We start from the raw sequence: 27,057 nt of genomic DNA on the forward strand, positions 1-27,057 counted from the left end.
TAGCAACCCAACTCTTAGAAGATTGAAGCAGTCTGCCTTCTTTGATACTGTGAGCTTGCAGCTGCACAGAATGTCAGGCCATTTCTCAATGCTTCACTCTCTTGCCTAGTGTGCTTCCTCTCATTTTTCTGTTCTTGTTTGAGGCTGCCACCTTTTGGCGTTGTACAGTTCGTTATTCAATTTTAATATATGTTCAGTAGGGGCCTCCTTACTGGAGTTATTAAAAAAAAGAGCGTAATTGGTGTGTTGCTATCTTGACAAAACAAACCTGTTGATTAAGAAATAATAGAGTGACACTAACAGCGACAATAAATACAGAAGAATCAAATGCATTGCTGTAATTCTTTATGATTGTAAGAAACCGGAGGCATTTGGATCTTCCTTAAAAGAGAAATGGGGTTGCTATCATGAGATTGTTCAATGATGAAGAAACATGAGATGATGAATAATAAATATGAAGAAAATGCATGCATTCTCCTAAGTTATTTGGATTGAAAGAAATAGTAGACATGTGGATCTGCTACAGTACATCATATTTATCATCTGTAACCAAGGCTTTGTCAGGTTTCAGAGATTAGAGATAATGGAGTGGAAGGCAGCATGATCCTGATATGATAATTTTAGCTTGTAGATCAATCAATATCTGAAAACACTGCATGCTCCAGTTTTAGATAGAATTGGCACTGATTATTTTCCATGAGTTATTTTTATGGTTCAATTTCTTCTAAGCACATAGAGTACATATATCCTGCATATGAAAGTCACCTTCTTTGTGTCAAGTTACTTTCTATATGAAATGGCATGACATCTAGTAACATGTCAGGCTGAAAGTTCAGGGAAATCCCAAATGGCTATGGATAAAATGGTGGAAGGTCGATTGAGGAAGTACTTCGAAGAAGTTGTGCTCATGGAGCAAAAACATGTTATCAATGGCAGCACAAACATGAAGGTAAAGCGATAGAATCTTTTTCTTTTTTATGATGTACTGCTCCGAATTGTTTGTCTCTAATAGCTTTATTTCTTGGTGTCATTCTTTTCATACCGTGCTGAATGATCTGTCAAAGGAGGTTGGTTCTAAAGTGACAATTGATAATTTTATCAGAATGGAAGTTGGTGAAGGAATTGAGAGGTAATATTTGTTCCATGTCATCTCTACTGATTAGTGGTTTTTGTTAGATTGATCTGTAGTTGTTGGTGGATAGGATGGTGATTTTGGTTGTTTAACCTCTCTCTGTTGTGCATATCGGCAATGTCTTTAGCAGCATATGCACTATATGAAATGTTGTTTATCATTTATGGAAAAATATATTTTATTTGAAGAATCAATTGTTTCTTATAAATTTTTCCATATGAATTTATTAAATAGCTCATTCTCAAACCTTTATTGCATTTTGTATTCTCATATAATCGACTATTTTTTTTTTTGGAAAAGGGAAGCTTTATTAACTCTCATAGTCACATCAAGATGATATAATGCAAAAGAGTTCATCCCCGGCTTCTGCATAAGAATGCACACAGCCAAACAAAAGAAACAAAGAGAATAAGAGCAAAGCTAAAACAAAAGAGAACATGTCTTCAATGAGTCGATTATGGTAGTGGAGCTTTAATGCAAAGATTAGAGCGCCACCCAAACCGGATAAAGAGCTCCCTAGCCACTAGCACCAAGTGTGCACATCCAGAGCATTCCCGGATGTGTACTGGTTATCTTCATTAGGGTCATCGAGGCTATGTCTTTTGTCAGGTTGATGGTGTGTGGTCATATCGATACTTCGTTTGTCACAACGTAGGCTTGCTTTCAAGAAGCCCCGGATGGTGATGACTTCCTTAGGCCCCGGGATCTTCACGCACCGATAAGCGTAATGTGTGGCAGCCATGAATTTGCGAGGGTAGATCTTCCCAAGATGGTATTGTATGACATCTCAAAGTCGACCATGTTGAACATAATATTTTCTATCTAGAAGTTGTCATGCTTTCCGAAGGTAACGGGGAGCGATATCTAACCATAGGGGTGGCACAAAATTTGGGTACTATACCGTGGAAAGCTTGAGTAACCCGCTTGATAACAGTCTGGGAGATCTGCCATTTGAGCATGTTAGCAAAGAGGATGTTCGAGGACCTCCCTGCATCGATAAGAACTCAGGTAACCCTGCAGTATTTATCGTATGGTCAACCACTATTGGGTAGTCCTGCAGTTATTTATTATAAGCTCGACCACTATTGGGAAACAGCCTGGCCATACAAAGTTATCAGGGCAATTTTCTTGGCCAAAGGAGACCTCAATATTTGACCACTTAACGGCGTGAAGACCCTTGGGGATGGCAACTAAGACTTCTTGGGCCACCATCTTATACTTCCTTTTGGACTCGTAGGATGCAGAACCACCGAACATGTGGTCAATCGTCTTCTCGTCTGGTTGAAAAGACATTGGATCTGTCTCGTCCTCACTGCTGATAAAGCTAGAATCCCTACTTTGGGTCGCGACCTAAGTCTTCTTTCCTTTGGCCACTTTCTTGACCTCTGCTTTGACCATCTTCTTCCAGAGGTGGCACTCATGCATCGGGCAGGTTGGTCTAGCACAGAAAGACCCTTCTATGTTAAGCAAATATATTTAATTCAAGCTTTGAGCATTCAGCTTAACACTATTTCAAAGCAAACATACTGTTGGGTGTTACTCTCACTATCAAGCCATCTTTCGCTTATCTATTGCCTGTTTTTCTTTCGATCAGGTCCATCGGGCTGTTTTGAAGGATGGATCAGATGTTGTCATGAAAATACAATACCCAAGGGTTGCAGATAGTATAGAAAGTGACATCGAGAATGTTAGGCTACTCTTAACTTACACAAATCTCATCCCTAAAGGTCTTTTTCTTGATAGAGCTGTGCAGGTAAATCTTGTTATTCATTATTTAGGTTATGGATCGTTCACTCTGTTTCTTTCTCATTGCACGTGCTTTATCCCTTCTCTGTCAAAATGATATTTTTTGTGCAAATAATGTAGATAAGCTTTCATATGGAGTTATGCACATATGAGTATGTTATGCTCTTTTCTGTTTGAGAAATGATGAACCAATGCCAATCTTTACTTAATTTACAAACGAAATAAAAAGGCAAAAATGATTTTTGGAATTTTTAAGAGTCTCATCCAGCAAGTTGCTATTTTTTTCTTACAATCTTTATTCATAGATTTCATGATCTTACAAGTTATGACACAACTACACATACCGATCACACATTGATGTTTTGTAGTCCCTTTCATAATATATGGTGTAGTTTGACTCGGTGTGGTCTCTAAAACTAAACTTTGACTATTAATTTCTGTTATATATTGTTCTTAGCAACAAAATCATAATAAGAAGGTACTTTCTCTTATAAATCCAATGATACCAATTTTGTATTACAAAATCTACATATTGTAAAGCTAATTGTCAGTCACAGATCACAAAGTTTAACTCCTGTATGCGTGCCCTTATAAATACATGGGGGACTATATCATAACTTCTATTTGAGTCAAATGCAGTTGTCAGTTGTAGCACTGATGCAGATCTATACAGAACATAAGTTCTTCAATATTCCTGTTATACAGGTGGCAAAGCAGGAGCTGGCAAGGGAATGTGACTATGTGTTAGAAGCAAGTAACCAGAAGCGTTAAAAAGAATTGCTATGTGACACTGATGGATTTTATGTCCCTAAGGTCATTGATGAATTGTCTAGTAAGAAAGTGCTGACATCAGAGTTTGTTCGAGGTATTTGTAGTTCTCTTTGTGCAATGATCACTACCAGAAACGATGTGTATGCCGAGTGCCTACGTGTATGCCGAGTGCATTATATTGGGCACTTGGCAAACAACCACCTACGCCGAGTGCCCGACTAAAGCACTCGGCAAACAACTAAGAACTCGGTAAATACCTCAACAAACACTCGGCAAACAACAGCACTCGGCAAAATAGAAAAAAAACACTCGGCGAATTCGGGCACTCGGCAAACAACGCGCCACGTGTCCCTCCGTTTGGCGGCTGACGGCGAGTCGCCTCTTTGCCGAGTGTCGTCTACATAAAGATTTTTTTGAAGCACTCGGCAAAAGATTTTTTTGAAGCACTCGGCTGATGGATTTTATGAAGCACTCGGCAAAAGATTTTTTTTCTTTGTTTTCTTTTTGGTTTCCTTTTGTTCTCTTTTCTTTCTCGTAATAACAACCAACCAAAGGCTGCCACACATCGATTCCGGTACTACTACAATATGGTTTAAGGATGATATTGTTATGAACTTGGAGTTAGAATTCAGTCGTGCTTCAAGATTGAGATGCAGCAGATGTGGACTCCTGGGAGCGGCCCTTGGAATCAGTTGTGCTCTGAAGGAGAATGACAATTCTTCTTCCTTGCCTTAAAAAAGTAATTTCTCTGCTATATACTATCATTCCAGCTGTCATCCAGACAAAGAAGTTATTTTCAATGCTTGCCAAGTGGAAGAAGCAAAAGCATATCAGCTTGACACACCAAGCTGCCCTTCTGATCTATGGGTTTTGCTTGGTTCATCGTTAAGTGCATCAGAGGAGGTAGCTGGTAGCATAGTGAGAAGTGGTGGAACAAAAAAGCGACTTCATTTGGCGATTCTTGGATGGATAACATGTTTGCTATGCTCCATCAAAATCTAAATTTATGGACAACTCTTTTTCATAAGAAATTATTTGATGGATATAAGTCAAATTTGATCTGCAAGTACATAAAATAACGAACAAAAATGGGTAGAAAAATATGAGACTTGCCATAGTGTCATGATATGATACGTAGAGGCTGAGATAAAAAAATTGAGAAGGTTTCACAAAAGTTGTCACGTACGATGCTTAGAAACCGAAGCATCTCCGAGGAAGAATTGTGGTTTCGAGAGGGAACGGATCAGGTTTGAACCCGAAGTGACGTTTAAATCGTCGTTTGACCTTGAAACTTTTTGTACACTCAACATACAACATAGCATATTCGATGTTAAAATTTGGCATTTTTCTGGGTCCGTTTGCTATTTTTAATTCATTAAGTGTATTTCTAGGCTTTTAATGGATATAAGTCAAATTTGATCTGCAAGTACATGAAATAATGAAAAAAAATGGGTAGAAAAATCATATTCATGTTGTTGAGTCTATTTTTAGGCCTTACCCAAGAAATGAAAAGAAATTTGAAACATCTGGGCGGCAACATGTAGCTTATTGGTTTTTTAATTCTAAAAAAAGCAAACGAAGTCAGAAAAATATGAGACTTGCCATAGTGTCATGATATGATACGTAGAGGCTGAGATAAAAAATTGAGAAGGTTTCGCAAAAGTTGTCACGTACGATGCTTAGAAACCGAAGTATCTCCGAGGAAGAATCGTGGTTTCGAGAGGGAACGGATCAGGTTTGAACCCAAAGTGACATTTGAATCGTCGTTTGACCTTGAAACTTTTTCTACACTCAACATACAATATAGCATATTCGATGTTAAAATTTGGCATTTTTCTGGGTCCGTTTGCTATTTCTAATTCATTAAGTGAATATGTAGTAAAAAAAAATTTCAGGTGTTTGCCGAGTGTCTTTCTTTTATACTCGGCAAACCAGTTGTTTGCCGAGTGTCTTGCATTCACACTCGGCAAACAAGTTGTTCGCCGAGTGTTCTAGATTTGACACTCGGCAAAGTAGACACTCGGCAATGCAGCGAATATAGGGTTTCCCCACCCCTCGCACGGGGACAGATCGAAAACTGTCCCGCGCGCGACTCCCCTCCTGCCGCCGCCGCCTCGGCCCGCCCCGCCCCCAATTCGCCGCCGCCTCGGCCCGCCGCCGCCGCCAGCGCCCCCGCGCCCCTGCGGGCCGCCGCCGCCTCGGCCCGCGCCCCTACGCCGCCAGCGCCGTGCCCCCCCTCCGCCGCCGCGCCCCTCCGCCGCCAGCGCCCTTGCGCCCCTCCGCCGCCAGCGCCGTGCCCCCCCTCCGCCGCCGCGCCCCTCCGCCGCCAGCGCCCTCGCGCCCCTCCGCCGGCAGCGCCCCCGCCGCCCCTCCGCCGCCGCCTCGGCCCTCCACCGCCGCCGCGCGCTGCCCGACGCCGCCTCCCCCGCGCCGGCCAGTGCCACCCCGCGCCGCCCCCCCCCCCCTCCGACGCCCGGGTATAAGTTACCGCCACACGCCATGCGCCGTTGAAACCATGTGCTCCTCCCTCCTCCAGCCAACCCCTCCTCCGGAGAGTATTGCCATGAGGACTTCATATGTGACTCATGTAATTGTGAGCATGTGTTGCTGGTAGCACATGAAGTAGAGCATATGGGGTCCTCGTGGCAATACTATCCGGGGAATGGGTTGTGAAAGTTGATTCATATTTCAGTCTGGGTTGTCCTCTAATTAGTCTTTAGATGGTTGTATCATCCATATTTGTCATGCCTGTGTTGTTATGTTGGTATGCCTGTGTTGTTATGCCAGTTTTGCTATTTATTACAAAGGAGGTGCCGCCAAAATTTTGAATTTTGGCTAATTTAGGCTTTAGGATGTGCATGTCGCGCAACCTATGCGTCTCCCGTTTGAAAGAGTTATGGTTATAAATATGCAAGTCTTTGCATATCTATAACCGTAACTGTTTCGAATTGTCCATATTTTTTGGACAGCCCGAGGATGTGTAGATTGGGTTTGTTTCAATGCTCTACTCCGATCCGAGACAGAGTTTCGGCAGCGTCTCCCCGTTGTTCTCCGGATACACATTCTCTTGGCTTTGTTGCCGAGACGTGTATTTGGAGAACACCAGGGAGGTGCTGCCGAAATTCTGTCTCGGATCGGAGTAGAGCATGGAAACGGCCCAATCTACACATCGTCGGGTGGGATTAGGACCTATCTTTACCTATTAGATAGTTTGATGCATGCCGATTCCCTCTTATGGTAAAACACAAATATTTGATGGAAATAATTAATTGTATAGGTAGATGAAATTGATTTTTATATTACTTGCTCAATAAAAAATATTATATGTGTATGTTTCCCAATATGTTAGAAGATGGATGATCGTGAGTGGATGTACACTGGCCGCTCTAGTCAGAGTTTTTTGACCGATGAATGGATCCAGAAGACCGATGCATTCTTGGAATTAGCATTTGCTAGGCCTAAGGGACCTCGTGGAACTTGGTGCCCCTGCAGTATTTGTGCAAACGCGCGTCAACAAACAAAGGAGGTCATGGGTCAACACCTTTGTAAGAATGGGTTTATGCCACACTATACCCGGTGGACCTACCATGGTGAGTCCGAACGTGCCAGAGAGGAGGTCGTGCGTCAACGCACCAACGACTATGATGTCGGGGTCGGAGACATGCTAGATGACTTTCATGACGCACATTTTAATGAAGCACGTATGGAGGAAGTGCCGGAGTCAACCGCAAAGGCCTTTTATGATATGTTGTCTACGGCGCAGCAACCCCTTCACGGGCATTCCAAGGTTTCTCAACTGGATGCCATCGGACGCCTAATGGCTATCAAGTCCCAGTTTAGCTGCAGCCGAGAAACCTTCGATGCAATGCTGACAGTTGTTGGTAGCCTTCTCCCGGAAGGTCACATTCTGCCAAAGAGCATGTACGAGTCGAAGAAAGTCCTCCGTGCACTTAAGATGCCATATGAGCAGATACATGCTTGTCCAAAGGGATGCATCTTATTTAGGAAAGAACACGCGGACGCAAAGTACTGTGTGAAGTGCAATTCCTCTAGGTATCTTGAGGTAGACTCTGGTGATGGTCAGAAGAGGCAGCTCGCAATCCCCGTGAAGATCCTTTGGTATCTTCCATTCGTACCGAGAATCCAACGGCTGTATATGACTGTGGAATCTGCTAAACAGATGACATGGCACAAAGATGGGCGTCGATACAATCCTGACAAGCTGGTACATCCATCGGATGGTGAAGCATGGAAGAGGTTTGATCTGATTCATCGTGAAAAAGCTCTAGAGGCTCGTAATGTACGAATTGCGCTCGCAACTGATGGGTTCAATCCATATGGTATGACTTGTGCCTCATACAGCTGTTGGCCCATGTTTGTTATTCCCCTCAATCTCCCCCCCGGCATCATCTTTCAACGACAGAACATATTCTTGTCGCTGATAATTTCGGGGCCTGAATACCCGGGGAAGAATATGAGTGTGTACATGGAGCCGCTGATGGATGATTTGGTCCGTGCTTGGGAGGATGGGGTCTGGACATACGACCGAGCTACAAAGACAAACTTCAAAATGCATGTTTGGTACCAGTACTCCCTGCATGACCTACCGGCGTATGGGATATTCTGTGGCTGGTGTGTGCATGGGAAGTTCCCATGCCCAGTATGCAGGGCGGCTCTGATGTTCATTTGGTTGACAAAGGGTGGCAAATATTCTTCCTTCGACAAGCATCGACAATTCCTTCCTCTTGACCATCCATTCAGACAAGACGTGCAGAACTTTACGAAAGATGTAGTTGTCGAAGGCTCAACACCACCTAAGATGACCGGTGCTACGGTTCGTGCTCAGTTAGACGCTCTCGAGGCCAATGCCCAAGGAGATGGATTTCTGGGATATGGTGAGCAACACGCCTGGACTCACAAGCCATGCTTGTGGAATCTCTCCTACTTTGATGATCTTCTTCTTCCACATAACATTGATGTAATGCACATTGAAAAGAATGTCGCTGAGGCCATTTTTGGCACAATCATGGATATTCCTGAGAAGATGAAGGATAACGTTAAGGCTAGAGTCGATCAAACGAGATTATGCAATAGACCAAAGCTAGACATGGCTCCTCCAAGAGGCGGGAAATCGTGGACGAAGCCAAAGGCCAATTTCGTTCTTACAAGGGCCCAAAGGAGGGAAGTACTTGAGTGGTTCCAAACCTTGATGTTACCTGATGGGTATGCAGCGAATTTGAAGAGGGGAGTGAATTTAGCTACTTTGCGAATCAACGGGCTCAAGAGTCATGACTATCACTTATGGCTTGAGCGGCTACTGCCAGTGATGATTCGAGGCTATGTCCCCGAGGATGTTTGGCTAGTGCTTGCGGAGTTGAGCAATTTCTTCCAGCAGCTTTGTGCTAAAGAGCTATCTCATACCGTGGTAGCAGACATGGAAAGACTGGCGCCTGTGTTGCTCTGCAAGTTGGAGAAGATCTTTCCACCCGGCTTCTTTAATCCGATGCAACATATGATTTTGCACCTCCCGTATGAGGCACGAATGGGGGGCCCGTGCAGGGCCGTTGGTGCTACTCAATTGAGAGATTCTAAAAGATTCTTTGAAATAAATGTAAAAATAAATGCAAAATTGAAGCATCCATAGCCGAGGCATACATCCTGGAGGAGGTGTCAAACTTCACAACAAAATACTATGCTGACAATCTTCCTAGTGTGCATAATCCACCCCCTCGTTACAATGCTAGAAACCCCGAAGATGAATCAAAGCTTAGCATCTTTAGAGGGCAACTTGGCAGTGCAAGTGGTGCGACTAACAAGACCTTGCAACATGAAGAGTGGCGCACTATTATGTTGTATGTCTTGACCAACCTATCCGAAGTGGAGCCATACATGCAGTAAGTGCTCAATACATTATTTCTCAACTAGTCACAAGTTTGTGTGCAACTCCGCTTCTTCTCATTGCTATAGGGAATTCAATGAGCAATTCTGGCATGAATCAAGGGAACCTACCCTCGAGGAAGATTCGGCCCTTCTTAGAGATGGTGTGGGAAATGACATGCCCGATTTCATTTCTTGGTTCAAACAGAAAGTACTTTCTAACTTGACTATTACACCAACTTGATTTCATTTCTAACTTGATTTCATTTCTTACATGCGACTAATACACCAAGCTATCTCGCTTAAACTTGTAGGAAACAACCGACGAGTCTATGAGTGCCGACTTGAGACAAGTTGCTGATGGTTGTGCCTATAGGGTCAGGTCATTTAAGGCTTACGACGTGAATGGATATCGCTTCCACACAGCAAGCCACGAGCAGAGTCGGCCCAATCGTAGAACAACAAATACCGGAGTTTTTACTCCAGGCTTAGATGGGGCTGAGTACTATGGAAGAATTGAAGAAATATACGAACTAAATTTTGATGGGAGCAAACCTTTGAATCCCGTCATATTCAAATGCCATTGGTTCGATCCAGAAGTAGTGAGACGGACCCCTAATCTTGGGCTAGTCAAAATTCGACAATCAACCGTCTTACCAGGAGACGATGTCTATATTGTGGCTCAACAGGCCACGTAAGTTTATTATCTCTCGTACCCGTGCAAAACCGTTGAGCGTCTTAAGGGTTGGGATGTTGTGTACAAGGTACCGCCACATGGTAAACTACCAGTCCCAAACAATGAAGATTACAACATAGACCCCAACACATATGATGGAGAATTCTTTCAAGAAGATGGGCTCGCAGGGAATTTTGAGATCGACTTGACGGAAGCTCAGGGCATGGAAGTAGACAATGAAACTGGTGCTGACAAGGACGAAGAAGACGAGGTTGAGAATGCGAGGGACTTGGAATTACTTGAGCGGTTACATTTAGGCAATGACAGTGATGACGACATTCCTCCTCCTGAGCATCAGGATGATTATTTCAACACGCGTGATAGTGATGATGAGACTTATGATCCAGCTGATCCTGATGATGATGATTATTTCTAATAATTGTATGTTTATTTCTAATAACTGTATGATTTATTCTTTCTCATAGCATGTTTTTTTTAGTATGCTTCATTTATTTACATCAAGTTGTAACATCCGTACTAATTGGTTTACTCGTTCTCATAGCATGGTGGGCGGTATGAGGAAGTTAACGTCGCTATATAAAAAGGCAACGGGGAAAGCCACGGATGCAGGTGACGGGTCCGGAAAGAGACCCCGGAGAAGACCTCCAGGAAGGCCGAGAGGCGGAGGCAGGGGTGGAGGAGGTGCTTCTATACCTGCTGTTGAGGAGGAGACTGAGTCGCCTCTAGGTGTGGCTGAGTCTGAGTCTGACTCGCCTATACCTACGGCTGCGACTCAGTCTGGGGATGAGGAGGAGCAGGTTGACCAGGGGGTAGCTCTAGCTCTACTTCTTCTCGTGTGTGGCTGCGTGGTCCTTCTAGCCTCCCGAGGCGACCGGTGCCAATGGCTAGACGCCCACTCATTCGACCAGATGGAGAGAAGTAAATGGCTCTCTCTACTCTCACTATTTTTTTTGCCTTTGTATCTTCAATATTTCAACACATACTAATAAATTGCCTTTACACTTGTGCAGGAACTGGCTGAGGGTTGGAGAGGGTGACCACTCACGCCATGTAAACGGCATCCTTGGACTTTTGATCAAGGAGAAGTTCCCTGGCATGGTTACTTTGGGCGGAGTAACCGAGCCGGCATACACATGGGCCCACTATGCAGCCGCGCCGGACGCTCATGACCGGGAGGGAAGGGTGTTTCCCAATAGAGCCGAGCGGGTGAAGGCCGAGCTGTGGGTAAGTTTCGTTCGCACTACATTAGTCAATACTAATCGCATGGAAATTATTTAACTAATGACTGGATCCGTCGCGTCTCTATGCAGGATTTTTTTAGATGCGAGCCAGGCTTGGAGGCTAGGGCACCTGCTATCGTCGAGAAAGCTGCCAAGAAGCTTGTTAAGGATATGCACTATGAGGCGCGTGTCCAGGCCGTGATCAAATTTCACGCGGAACACCTTGGACGAAGGTGACAAAAAAAGACGCTAGGACCATATCTCTGACCTGGCAGCAGTACCTGCAGGTAAAGTACATTAAAGCTTATTATTCCTTAGATTACTAACACTTAATTTCTTCTTCTTATATATCATGTACTTGATTATTTAGGTGCCTCTGGGGTGGTGCGCCGGAGACCTTCCGTGCTAGACGGTGATCGTGGACAAGTGGTGCGCTCCCGAGTGGGAGGAGAGTCACAATGCTTGCCGGGAAAGGCGATTGTTGATGCCTGGCATGCCACACCATCAAGGCAACCTCAGCCTGACTGGTTTCGCGGCTAGATGGGTATGCAATAGCATCTGTTGTTCCCAAGCTCAGTTCTCCTTAATTTCTGTGCGGGCGTCCCCTTTATGAATGTTATTGCTTTTCTGTTGCAGTCGGCAAAAAATGATGGTCCGCCTCTCTCCCATTTCAAGGCTTATGCTTTGGCCCATAAGTCAAAGGCGATGCACGGGGTTGCTTATGACCCGAATGACCCGGCCTCAGCGTACACCAACGAGAACGTCAAGGCTCGCCTGGATGGATACACATCGATGGCAAAGGAGGTCCACGGCCTAGACTTTGATCCGAGCGAGCATGATCTTGATGGGGAAGTGGTTATGAGGGCGGGAGGAGGCAAGAAAAATGGCCGGTTCTGGATTGGCGACGGCACACTCGATACGGTCACCACTCCCTCTCTCTCTCAGCTTAAAGCTCAAAGCACGAGCTCAGGTCCGGGTATACGCCCTCGCCCAGAGCCTACACGGATTGCGATGAACGAAATCCAGGTTAGCCTGTTTCATTCATCCTCCACAATCTTTACATGCTTTGCATTGGAACGATGATGAGATTGCGATGACATACTGTAGGCCCAGCTGGATGAAGAAAGGAGGCTCCAGCACGAATTAGAGAGATCATTCGAGGAGAGGATGGCGGCAGAACGATCCCAGTGGTATGCGATGATGACGCCCCTTTATGCTGCAATGGGTCAAACTCCGCCACCGATGCCAACCCCTTCTCGTCCACTTGCTCCACAGGCTCCACACACTCCTGTGAGTTAGTTTATAACCTTGTAATCACCATTATTGCCATTCCTACAACCATAGAGTGTTGTGCTAACTATCTCCTCCTTTGTGCAGTATCCATCAGAGGGATCAAATACGCCTGGAGCTGGAGGTTCGCACTTTGGTACTCCACCTCACTTTGGTTTGTTCTTCTCACTTTGAAAACTTACTTTTGTAACCCCATATCCATACTTAGCATTTCTGTTTACTTTCAAATGCATACTTCTTACTTAGTGTTTATGCTCCTTGATTGATGCAGGTTAAGGTGGTAATCAAGTGTGGAGTCCGTTACGGCCTGCAACATTTTCTTTTTGTTTGGACTATGTTTTGCTATCTTGTCACGACAGTTTGTGATGTTTGTGTCACTTGCGATGTTTATGCGACGGTTTATGTGATGTTTGTGTAATATGCGATGTTTATGTGAAGGTGGTAATCTGTGAAATATGTATAAATTGTTTTGAATTGCAGCGACAGTTTTGAATCTGGTATGGATCAATTGTTGATCTGGTAAATAACAGTTTGCCGAGTGTTACACTCGGCAAACAAGGCTATGCCGAGTGTTACACTCGGCAAACCGGACACGTGTCGCAAGGCTTTTCAATCTGGCATTTTGGATGCCAGTTTGCCTAGTGTGCTCCAATACACTTGGCAAAGAGTGGCACGTGTCGCCAAACTGTGCTATTTGGGCGCTATTCTGTGCTCACTTTGCCGAGTACCCTCCAATACACTCGGCAAACATGCCGTGATTTACCGAGTGTATTCCACGGACACTCGGCAAAGTGTCCTCGTGTTTGCCGAGTGTATCCCTGAGACACTCGGCAAAGAGGCCGTTAACGCCTTGGCACCGTTAGGTCGCTTTTTTTTTGCCTAGTGTCGTATTTGGCTCTCGGCAAATATGTTTGCCGAGTGCGCGATATAAAACACTCGGCAAACAGTGGTTTGCCGGCACTGTGTATGCCGACAGTGGTATGCCGAGTGTTACACTCGGCAAACACGTTGCCGAGTGTTTTTAGGCCTTTGCCGTGTGTCTCGAAATCCGGTAGTGGATTTTTCAGTGTTTCAAGTTATTAATGATAACACTATTTTGAGAAATGGATATTTCAGTTCCATGTAATCGCAGAAATTGACATGGGATTCCTCTACTTATATGAATTCCATTTCTATCTTACGTTACTATGTAAATTTTAAGCATGAAATGTAGTTGACACACTGATAATTTAAAGTTACCTTAAATCCCATATCATTAAATAACCGTGCAAAAAAGAAGAAGGGACATCGGCGAAAATAATTGTTGTGGCATCTATCATAAAGCTTGAATCCTTTATTCCATATGGATTTCAATAGATAGTTTGTAATGCATAATACCTTTAACAGATATTTTGGATAAAAGGAATGTGTTCCTTGTTCACTAGTTTGTTGCTGTGAACGATGTGATTGGTGTTATACTTCAATAGATTTTTATGTTGATAAAAATGGAAACACTACGTTTCAGCTATGTGGCATTGAGTTCAGTAACCATTGAGGGATAAAACTAGCTTGTTTATGCAGATTAATTGCGACCTTCATTTTCATTGGAAAACTTTACTAAGTACTGCAGCTGCAAGTTCTCATTCACATTTTTCTGAATGGACTGAAATTTAATCCATATACTTTAGTATGGAAATGATTCTTATGTTCAATGGATCTGTAAGAAAGCTACTCCCTCCGGTCAAAAATACATTACGTTTTTGACTTTTCACGGTCTTTGAAATGCAACTTTGACCATTATTTTTTATTAGAATATAGTTATAACATCTAATAAAAATATAATATTATGAAAGTATTTTTTAAGACAAATCTATACGCGTGATTTTTATGTTTCCAAACTAATTATTTTGGAAGCTATTGGCGGTCAAAGTTTTAAAAGTTTGACTAGATCGTGGTCAAAATAACAAGTATTTATGACAAGAGGGAGTATTGAGTAACTATGGCCTGATAAATATATTCTTGATATTAGCATAGAACTATGTAACCATATCATATCTTCCGCTGCTTCTTTTTTTTTTCATGACATTGAGAACCATTATTGTTTGAGGTTCTAACATCTGCATCTACTTGTTGGTTCTGTACAGGAGGAGTTCCTATTGATAAGGTTGCACTGTTAAGCCAGGAAACCCGCAACTATGTTGGCTGTAAATTGCTTGAGCTTACAATAAAAGAGTTGTTTGTCTTCCGATTTATGCAGGCATGTGTTGCTTCCCAAACCTTCTGCTAAATTCCTAAATAATAAATATGCCAGAGCTTGTATAATCTGCATCCACGCTAAAAGTCCGTCAATTGAACATGTGTGGTGTACATGGTGAATGAACCTCCACAATGTAAACTGCTCTTTTTTTGTGGATACTAATTCTTATCCTTTATCACTCTTTTGACGCAGACTGATCCAAATTGGAGTAATTTCCTCTATCATGATGCTAGGAGGCAATTTAATCTGATTGACTTTGGGGCAGCCCGTGATTTTCCAAAGCGTTTTGTAGACGATTACCTACACATGGTGAGTAATGACAGTTAATGCACACTCTCATTACAGAGTTTAATATCAGAATTTTGCTATATTTACTATTTTTTAGATGATTTTTATCTTATTTATTGCATTGCCGCACAGGTACTTGCCTGTGCAAATAGAGATCGGTCTGGTGTGTTAGATATGTCCCGCAGACTTGGATTCCTTACAGGCGAGGAATCAGAAGTCATGCAGGATGCTCACGTCCAAGCGGCCTTCATTGTTGGAGTGCCATTCTCAAAACCAGGCGGCCACGATTTCCATGCAAACAATATCACACATAGTGTTTCAAAATCTCGGGGCTACCATGTTGAAGCACAGGCTGACCCCACCACAAGATGAAGTTTACAGCCTCCACAGAAAGTTGTCAGGTGCATTCCTGGCTTGCATTAAGATTGGGGCAGTTGTCCCTTGCAGAGAAATGTTGTTTGAGATTTATGAGCAATACAATTTCTGTGATGACTGTTCAGAAGTATTGTCCAGTGCCAGATAATAGCAAGAAAGCAGTACTCCTTTTTACCTTTCCTCTGGGAATTCCTCAAATAGTTACAGGTTGGTTTCAACTCAGTTTTTCGAGAGCTTGACGACACCTTTCATTCAAATTTTGTACCGGAAAATGTGAAAAATCGTATTCTTGGTGTGGAAAGTGGTTGGATTCTGTTTGGATGAGCTCTGCAGATATTTCTCCAATGTACTCAGTTAGCTTTCAGCGTTTCACTAGAGACCATTTTAGTTGAAAGAATAAAGACATCAGAACGATATTTCTGTTTGTTAGCTCATCACTGATAAACCTTTGGTGTGTACCGCTCACATGATTTAAGTTGTAACTGCGTATTCCATTTGCATTACCTGAGCAATGAGATTATGGTTGATGATGTATTATTCTAAGCCAACGAAATTGGTTGGTTGTCATTACCTGGTAAAAAGTAGAACATACATAGAACTGATGTCAGTTTTGCACATATTGGTGCATGTCTACCTTGAAAGCTGCATCTCCAAGACTCTAATAATTGGCCATATGCTTTTCTTCAAGAAACAATACAAATGGCCACACCGCATTGTTTTCGTTCTGTACGTATGGAAGAACTGTATCTTGAGGTTAGTATATAAGCTCAATCAGGGTCTTACCAGCTCTGCTGTCATCCGCTAATCATGTTTATATATAAATATCATGGAATGAATGAAGACAAAAATTGTGGCGGTAATTTTGTGGTGAGAATTCCGCGTTTTGGCCGTGGAGACTAGGGCTCGAATCCCAGAAGCCACAAATTGTTCTTTTTGTCTTCTGTTTTCCTTTTTCTTTCAAAGGAAATACCAATCCACTTTTACCATTTCATCAGCTCCTAGCGTCGACGAGTTTGCGGCAATTGATGCTTCACCAACTTTTATTTTGCAAGTTAATTACTCCAATCGATCATAAATACATGACATTTTGAATAAAGTACGTTCGAATTTTTAAAACTTCAACCATCGATAACTTTTAAAATATTTAGTTTCAAAATATGGAAATTATATGTGTGGACTAATCTTCAAGAATATGTTATAATATTATAAACTTATTAGATTAAATAAATATATTATAGTTGAAAATAATAGTCAAATATACGCATAGAAGATTGCACTATTTCCAAAACGTCAAGTATTTTTGATGGAGGGAGTATGTTATTTATTTTTCATGACTATTGGATTGACATGATACTTGTGTTATTGTGTATATAATTCAGATTTTTGCAACTAGTGGTTCTGAAATGTGAATTAAGAAAATACCATCCTAAAGATGCATGAGCCGAATACCATGATGTGTGAGAATGACAGGTTGGCTCTAGGCCCACTTGTCAGTGACACTGATGGTATATTCAACTCCGTAACCTTTGCGATGGTGCTCACTTTTAAGCCACACATCCTGATCGAATAAAACAATTCCTTAGTTAATTCAAATAAATGTCCTCCAAAAATTAATCCAACTAAGGAGGGCGTGATTGATTAGAGATGAAAATGATTCGTGAAGTAATATTCTCCTTAATCAGTTTCACTAGTTTCAATATTTTATCTTTTGCTTCGAAAAATAAAGTGATTAATAAAATCTCTGGCTTCACGAACTTAGTTGTGGCAACCTCTAACCTTCGAAAAGTAAACTATCAGACTCCTGAATCCATGCCGTTTCAGGAACTATAGCTCATTTTTAGGCAAAATATAATTTTGCACCATGTGCCTCATCAACTTGTTATATCTATCCTATACTTGGGGTAGAGAGACCGATTATACAACTAACATATTCGGGTTGCCTTAAGTAATATAGGATCTGTTTGTCAGAGCTCTCAAAGCGGCTTTCTGGCTGGAATTAGGAGAGCTCTACTAAATAACAGTTTTCAGTTTTTAGCTTTCTGAGTAAAATCCGTGAGAGTGATTCTCTGAAATAAACTAGAAACTAGAGAGTTAAAAAAAACAGCTTCTCCTGATTCACTTTCTGCATAGAATCACTTCCTCTATATGGTTTATTCTAGAGAATCACTTTCATTCTCAAAATTATTTTCTCCAGAAAATCACTCTCCGAAAAAAATTTGAATCAGAGAGAACTCTACCAAATAGATCCTTAGATAGAAGCAATATTAATTATTAATAAGAGCATGCTGGTACGTAGTGCAGCATGCATGCATGCACTTAACGACGAAGGCTATATGCTGGTGAGTCGGAAGTCGAAATCGACCAGCGCCCACGCACGGATAGCCGTCTATACACGACGACCGATATGAATACTTTCGCTTGTCTCCTCCAAGAGAAACTCTCTCTTGGAGTTGTGTTGTGCTTGCGCTCTCTCTCAGCTGTGCTTTCTTCTATCAGTTGGAGACTTGCAGGCATGTTCAATTTCGTCAGCAAAAATCTAAAAATAGATAACAGATATTATCATATTTGTCAAAATAGATAATATATTGATGTATTTGCAAATCTAGCACATGTATTTGACACTCAAATACCAAAAAATCGATTCTAGTACCTGAGGCACTGAAAACTTCTATATTCGGAGGTGCCGAATACAACACTGTTCATCGTATTCGGCACCTCAGGTGCCGAAAACTCTCCGTATTTAACCTCAGGTGCCAAATACAGGCCATCTACTCATGTCACATCGGATCGATGCTTTCGGTGTGAAGGTCACGTCGTTTCGCTTTTGTCGCTTTTCTGAACCCACGTGCTGCCGTGTTTCACTATAAAATGTGAGCGAGCTAGTTTTGTAGCATAATTTATTTTTACCAGGGCATGAGTGAATAAATAAAAAATGAAACTGGATGATTGAGTGTGTAAATTTATTTCAAGTAATTTTATCGATATTATTCATTTAATGTATTTGTGTAGGTAACTTTTTAGGGAAGTAACGTCGGGAGGATATAAAATCTAATTTAATTTATCGAATAATAATAGTTGTGAAGTATAATTATCATATAACCCGATATATATGTTACGTACATTGATAAACATTACATGCGATATGAGGTTTTTCGTCGCTGCGCGAATGGACCCTAACCATAAAGAGATGACAACAACAAACGTTGGACATGTACAGTATGCCTAAAGACTAACTTAATAGTGTGCCACTACTAAACCAAACATGTCTTAGGGAATGAAAATAGACCGGATTATAATAGATGGTCTCTACTGAGTGCACCTAGGATATTTGCCCTTTCGTAGGGCATCGGGACCCCTTTGCTTTAGCGCGACGGGCCCTCTCCCGTTTCCTTTCCCTCTCTACTTCGCGTGCCTCAGCCATGACGCGCTCCTTGACTGTCTTCCTCATACTCTCCTCCTCCTGACGCTTGAGCTGTAGTTCCTCCTACTATTGCTCATACACTCGGCGTTCGTACACTTCCCTCCTTCACCGCATGCTTATGTCAACCCACCACTTCTGGTGCGTATCTTGCTTCATATCCAACCATTCCATGAAGTCATAGATAGGTGGAGGAGACTGAACAAATGAAATAAGAGGGTAGATTAGTAAGACAGTGCATGAAATCATACGGAGAGTGCCACATTAGTGATATATGTCGCTATACCGTGGGTACTCGTACTGTCTATGTCGAGGCTTGTCGTACTGGTAGTTAGCACACATGAAGAAACGTAGGCCATAGGTGTAGGAGATGTCCTGGCACTCGCGAAGCCTACAAGGGTCGCCATAGAAGCACATCGGCAGTTCGACCCCCTAGGGATGAAAATACTTCAATGTTTCTTGGGTGGGCTTGGTGGAGTTGAGGAAGATGTTGCAGTTAAGAGAGCTGAGAAAGGAGTGGTCTATCTATGGATGAGGGTGGGGTTATTTATGGTGGCTGCTGGCTTGTGCATGGACTGAGTGCATGAGCTTGGTTGGGGGCTGGAGTATAGGATTATCTGTGATAGCTAGAAAAGTTGTGGCATTGATGCTTGGCAGAGATTCCCTATGAAAACTATTGTTTAGTGTAGTCATTTCATTCTGCAAAAGTTCATCAATGAGTTATTATTGCCTCTACATGAGGTATAGAATCCTATGAAAACATTCCATGTAAAAGCTGTTGATTTTGAGTGGGTGTATAAGTAATATTTATCCCTTTGATCTTAATCTAAAGTCGAAGCTTGTTTTAAGCATTCATCCTAAAGCAAGCACAGCCCGAGGTTCAACGGTTCATACAATCACATTATTGATTTCAGAGTTGCAATTAATGTTAGTCCCTGAGGTGCTGGTGATACATTAGCATGTCTAAAGCCTGGCTTGGCGTTGGGGCGAAGGTGCGTGAGGTAGAGATGTTGGGCACAGGGGCTGCCATGACATTGGCGATTGTGACTGTTGATGGCTGAAGATGATATCCTGTCTGGGCCACAGAATGAAATTGCCAACAACCACATCGAGAATCTCGATACCCTCAGATGTGCTGATGTCTAGCTTGTATTTCATGAAAAGTGGATGTATTGAGTCCATTTGTACTTTGGTGTAACCGACCGGAATGTCTTTATTGTGAAACATATGGCCTGGAATGTCCTTGCCTGTGGCTGTGTCGATAGTGTAGTCTCCCTTGCTGACTAGAACATGTAGCATGCAAGGGGTAGCCTCTTTGATATCATCCACATGATATTTCTGGTTGTCAGCTTACGTGGATCTGACGCTGCTCTGAAAGCCTGGGCTGGTTGGTTGCTCTATTATCATTAATGTCGCTCTTTCTTTCTCCTTTTCATTTCACATTTTTATGAACTAGACCTTAACCTATTCTTGTATCTCTTTCGCTAGGGTCTTCTTATATCTATTCTGGGTCTTGTACTGGCCCACGGTGTCATGGAACCCATACTTCTAGCCCACTTTTGATTCGATGTCCCAAGTGCAACTCAGGTGTTCCTAGTTCCCCAGGTCTATGGTAAGCAGGTCATTCTCCCTGTCGGGCTCTAAAAACCTTTCGTTAGAAATCTCTTGAATGGTCTGGTTCACTTCCATGGTCTCGGCGCTTTTAAAGGCTAAGTCCCCAGACTTGGTTCGTTCTGACCGAGCGTAGACCCAATTCTTGCTTTACTCATCAAAATTTTCCGATGGGTTCGGTTTCCCAGCCCGGGTAGCCTCTCCTTCTTACCTCCTCCATTTAGAAATTTTAGGGGCATACCCAGATAAACCCAGGTGATGGTGGTATTTGTTTTTCTTCGCAAGGTGCTTGAACGACTCACCCAGTTTGATGACGTGGATCGGCTCATCTTTTTAGCTCGGCTCAGATTTATTTTTTTGTCACGACTGGGGCCATGCTTGGGTGGATAAGGGCGGTGGCGATGGTTTGGGTGGTTCTGAACAAAAACAGATCGAGAGAGAGAGAGGGAGACATAGGCTAGGGAAGGCGCTGGCATCAGTGTTGGAGGGTGGCGGTGGGCTCTGGCGATTAGCAAAATGGGGTGGCGGCATGGATCTGAACCGGGTGGTGGCAATTTGCGAAGGACGAGGTCCAGGTATGAGGTGTTCTCTTGGGTTGGGGTTCTCGGGTGAGGAAGAAAGGAAAAATGGATCTGTACTGACAGTGATGGGCTTTGCGACGGCGAGCTCATCAGGGTTGGTGGCAGGTGGTGTTTAGTTGAGGTGGGAAGAGGTAGTGATACTCTTAAAGATATCCAAATGGGTTGTGCCTACTAGGTCGACCTGAAGCACGACACTGTAGGCATGACCCAAGCACGGCCTGGCCTAAGACTAGATGGGCCAGGCTAGCACGACATGAGGTCCCGGGCCGTGCCAGGGGCAAGCGTGCAGCACGACGAGCCGACATAGGCACAGTCCAGCCCGGGTAGGCATGAGCACGGCCCAAACCAGCCCGGGCACACCGCGACCCAGGAGGCACGACCGGCTTGGCACGGCACGGCACGCGGTGGCCCAAGCGGCATGGCCAGCCCGATCGGCCTGGCTTGGCACGGTCCGGCCCAGGCGGCACGACTAGCATAGGCGGCACAGCCTAGCGGGCACGCCTGGGCCAGCTGTAGCCATTGTGCATGGGCCCGACACGTGGAGGCACGCGGGGGCACGGACGGCATGCGGGTGTAACAAATTAAATGGGCCTGAAACGGCCCGTTTTACATGTTAACCCGGTATTTTTGAATTTTATGGTCGTTTTGTGACCATTTGAGCTAAAAAAATTCAAAAAAATTGCAAAAATCACTATTTTTCACCTATAAATAGAGGATCACCCTGCCCTTCCATTGCACACCAGCAACACCATTTTCTCTCTTGTTTTGTCCTCTCATTCTTGTCTCAAAGTTCTTGAGAATTAGCGATAATTTGGCAAAATTAGTTTGAACTATTGCCAAAAATCCGAGCAATTCCAAAACCGTCATTCTGTTGTCTTGACGTTGATGAAATCTTGGTGATTTTTTTGCATCGTTGTTCATTCGTGTTTTGTTATTAATGTTATTAATTGATTATTTCTAACTTTGAATATTTGCATTTTTCAGTGCCATTTCAAATTGAACATGGATGCCGATGATCATGATTATAATATATCCATCGATCATGATTTTTTTCTCCAAGGTCTCATAGGGAATTACGACCCCTTTGATACCAGTACTGCAGGTGATGATGGACCCGTCGGTGAACCTCCGGTTGGTTCACATGCAGGTGATGCAGCAGCACCTCCATCGTCAGGCTCTACAAATGCATACATATCAGCAAGCACCGGCTCTAAAAGATGAAGAGCTGGTACTTCCGAAGTTTGGTAAGACTTTGAAAGGTTCTACAGAGAGGAAGATGGGGTAAGTGTCAGGTATGCTAGGTGTTATATTTGCAAACATGAATTATCTATAAAGCTCTCTGGTGGAATGAGACATTTGAAAAGGCACACCACAACTTGCAAGTGAAAGAGTGGAGCAGCTATGAAGCAGACAATACTAAAGTAAACCCCCGACGGCTCTGTTCGTCATTGGGAGGATGACTCTGCCAATGCGCGAAAAGAGTTATACCGCTTCATTGCAAGAGCGGATCTACCACTCGACATCGGTGAGTCTCCTGCATTTTAAGATTACATTAAGCAAGCTCATAACCCTAAGTTCACGCATGTTTCTAGACAGACAACTAGTAGGGATATGGTAAAATACTACAATGCGTGTCGTAGCAAGCTTAAAAAATATTGCAAACATGTACATTTTCAGTTGCTTTGACCTCGGACATATGGGCAGGTAGGGCTAGAGAGGATTATCTTAGTGGTGTTGCTCATTTTGTTAATAATGATTGGGAATTATAAAAGAGAATAATAGGTTTCAAGCTTATTGATAACACGTATACCAGTGAAAATATTGATGAAAAATATCTCAAGTAGTTGAAGACTTTGGTCTGACAAATAAAATATTTTGTATCAATTCAGATAATGTCGGTGCAAACTCTAGAGCCATGGATATTCTTACTCCATTGTTTATGCTGAATCTTTCTTGTTACATCAAAGATGTGCTTGTCATATTATCAATCTTATAGTAAAATCTGGTTTGAAGAGGTTGTCGTAATACCTAGACGATTTTTATACTGCAATATCTTTTGTAAACTCCTCTAACCAACGAATTGCAGCATATAAGTAATATTGTGTTGCAATAGGTGTGCGTCCACGTAAGTTTGCTCTGGACATGCCGGTAAGATAGAACTCTACTTTCTTGATGCTAAAAAATATTGTACCATATAAGAGCATATTTGGTGTGTTTATTCATACACACTATCATTAGCATAGGGGTCAAACTTTACTCACGGTAGCGCATTGGTATGTTGCTGAAAGGATATTAGAGTTTTTTTGAAAATTTTATGATTCAACTGTAAGTTTATCAAGAGTTTATTATCCAACATCTTGTTTAGCAGTGCATAATATTGTTGAAATTGCTACTCATTTAAACATGTATGAAAATGATAATCTTCTAAGAGATTGTGTAGTTCCTATGAAATCTAAATTTTTAAAATATTGGAAAGAAATTCCTTTATTGTATGCATTTGCCTTTATTTTAGATCCTAGAGCTAAAATCGCAGGATTTTTTTAGAGTTCTCACAATTCTAGGTGATGCTCTTGGCTATGATTATTCTACTTATTATACTAATGTTCGTTTTAAGTTATTCGATATTTATAGTAAGTATGAAACAAAGTATGTCGGAGTTCACTTGTAACGACCTCCATTAGCACCCACAACCAGTAAGAAGACGACAACATGGGGAAAAATATTTGGTGGAGGTTCTTCATCAAGAAGTTCAGAATCTTCGTCACGATCGTCTACGACTACAAGTGCTGGAATTCCAACATCGGATGGGAGCTAACTACCTTCATCGACAGCGACGCTATCAGCCATGAACAAGAAAATTTCAACATACTGCAATGCTGGCATAAGCACAAGACGAATTATCTAGTGCTTTCACTGTTAGTACGATATTTATTAATGGTTCTAGTATCTACAATTTCTTTTGAGGATTCCTTCAGTCTTATTGGAAGGATAATCGAAGAGAGAAGAACAAATCTCCCAAGTGAGATAGTGGAAATACTTACCATAGTCAAAGACTGGGAACAAGCTGAAGCGCAAATGCAACACACTGCAGAGAACACTAAGCTTGAAGCTTCATTCAAAAATTTGTATCTGTTGAGAACGTGTAATTTCCAATTTTTTAGCTAGGTTGTACTCTTTTTTCCTTTGCTAGAAAGGTTTTTAATGAGGCAACATATCAATAAAGCTCATTTTTAGAATTAATTATGTCTTCCTATTATTTCTGAATTTTTTATGATTTTTCTTTATTTTTATTTTTTTCCTATTTTTGAAGTATTGCTGAGCTGGTGTAGCCCAACCATGCCGTTCGGGCCACCCGTGCCTTCGTCAGGCCGCTCGTGCCTTTGGGCCCGTTGGGCCGCCCATGCCACCTGGCCACAATCATGCCCGAGCCAGCCCGGCACAACACAATGACCGACAGGCCATGCCGTGGGCCAAGGGGAGGCACGTGGGCTAGCACGGCACAGCCCGTTACAGTAGTCGGGCCGTTTGAGCCGCGTCGTAGCCGGGCTGTGCTGAGCCAGACCCGTGCCGGGCCGGCCCGAATAGCCCAATTGGCCTGGCTGCTCTGGGTGTGCCGGGCCGGCCCAAACGACCCAATTGGCCATCTCTGGCTGCTCTGGGTGTGGAGAGGAACGAGGAGCTTGGCCCCTTTTTGTAGGCGGATGGGGGCGAGCGAGAGGCGGCGGCCACTGTGGCCGGGATGGCCACAATGCAGGGGCGGTGGCCACTGTGCTGAGATTCACGACGGTGGCACCATGCATGAGCGAAGCAGCAGGGCGTGATTCACGGGTTGATGGCGCAAGGCACGAGGCGACGCATGAAGCGCAAGGGGATAGCGCGGGGCGCGAGGAGGGTGGTGCACACGAGCGGAGGCATTGACGGAGATGGGTGGTACAACGTTGTGCCATGCCCATCGACGACGGAATCATGTCGGAGAGAGTGAAGGTGAAAGAGAAAAAAAGAGGCCGGGAAAATAAGGGATTTATTTTTATTTTTATTTGTTTGATTTTATTTCATTGAATTTCTTTTCTCCGTTCTTGGATTTCATGGGTGTGAAATTAAGTTCGTCGTGGATGTTGGAGCTGGTATGTATATATGTTGCTGGTGCTTCTTCTGCTTCCTTTCTATTTGGGTTGTGGCAAATTCGACTGTGGCGCTGTTGGAAACACCGGCGCGGCTTCAAAGTTGAAGCATCAAGGCAAAATTGTCAAAATATCATTAGTGAAATTCTAGTTTGCCAAAATGCTATTGAGCTATGTTAATAACAAATAGGGTCTGGTCTCATATGTCATTGACATATTTAGTGGTATTTTGGAAAAGTTCAATTTCACTAATAGTATGGTGACAATGCATGGTAGAGGTTTCCGCTTTTTGACTGAATTTGGATTTATGCTTGTTGAAAATCATGCGGATCCAGGACAGTTGAAAGTTGTTTCATGCTAATTCAAAGTTGCTCAAAGCTTGAAGTCTTCCATTGGAATTTGAAATCAAAGTTCAACTGATAGCTATGGGTCCAATCTTTCTGTTTCCGTGAAGCATGGGAGTAGTTGCCCTGTTTTTAGCATCGGCAAAATTACAAAGAGTGCTACATCATCAACTCGTTACTTGTTATATATTGGATCGCTCGGAGCTATGCATCGAGAGGCCAATGTTAGAAAATGCCGGCTAGCTAGTAGGGTGCCAGGAAGGTTTTGCCCACAAATTATCATGTGACTCGTATACCTTGGCCGTAATGATCCTAATTAAAGGGCACGATCATCTTGAAAAGTATTCGTAGGAACAAATCTAATGGATGTTCCCCTGTGCCCCTATATTCTATTCTATGCCTCATTGTGCCCTTTCTTCTATTCTAGTTGCATATTCCACGATGAGAGATCAGACCTTTAGAAAGAGACAAAATAACATCTTTTCCAAATCAAAACATATTAACTTTTTCGTACAAAAGTTCCGAGCCTTTCCCAAAACTCAAACAAATTTTAAGCCAGTTTGATAAAATTTCTGCTAGAAAATCCAAGTTTACATAGGATTTCCTACATAAATCACTATAAGCGCGGGTTCAAAACTGTCGTTAGTACCATTTTTAAACTGGCACTATGCAATCTACAGTAATAATAAGGAACTATCACTGCCGGTTGCTAGGGACAATGATAGATAATAAGTTATTATTGTCGGTTTTAGCCACCAACCGACAATGATATCTCCACTATTACTGTCGACTTTAGACATGAATCGGCAGCAATAGCTTATTTTCACTAACTGTTCATGACCTTAACTGGTACCGATAGTGGTGATATCACTGTTGGTTCATGGATCAAACCGGTAATAATAATTTCACACAAAAAATTCTCATTCACATAAGATTTCATCGTTTATTTATATAAAAATTAAAAATTATACATTAATATGTAAAATTATATACCTTAGCATCATTTAGTAGGACTACGTGTTCGTCGTCGCGGAATGCGTGCGGGTAGGTGAAAGTAGCTCTCTCTAATGGCTAATCCTATGTATGACAGAGAAAATTTCATGGAGGCAGGGGAGGAAGATGGCTCTAATAATCCTAGGATAAGCACCCTAGAAAAACCTATTGCACCTTCCACTACCCTTGCTCTAGTGAAATCTACCCTGCTATGATCTCTTAAAGTTTGGTGGCTATTCCTAGCAGAAGAAATTTCACCAAGGCAGAGGGAGAAGGAAGGTGGCACCAAACCTAATGCTCCTTCCTCTCTCCCTGCAAGGTGAAGTCTGCCCTGATATGATCTCAACGGTGATCGAC

General features: G+C 42.8%; 1 pseudogene; it reads left to right on the forward strand.

The window, feature by feature from the left end:
- Positions 1-847: 847 nt before the first annotated feature.
- On the forward strand, positions 848-16,090 carry LOC133898553 (protein ABC transporter 1, mitochondrial-like; annotated as a pseudogene).
- The last annotated feature ends 10,967 nt before the right edge of the window (positions 16,091-27,057 follow it).

The sequence above is a fragment of the Phragmites australis genome, chromosome 18 (assembly GCF_958298935.1).
Source record: "Phragmites australis chromosome 18, lpPhrAust1.1, whole genome shotgun sequence".
In the NCBI taxonomy this organism is placed as follows: domain Eukaryota; kingdom Viridiplantae; phylum Streptophyta; class Magnoliopsida; order Poales; family Poaceae; genus Phragmites; species Phragmites australis.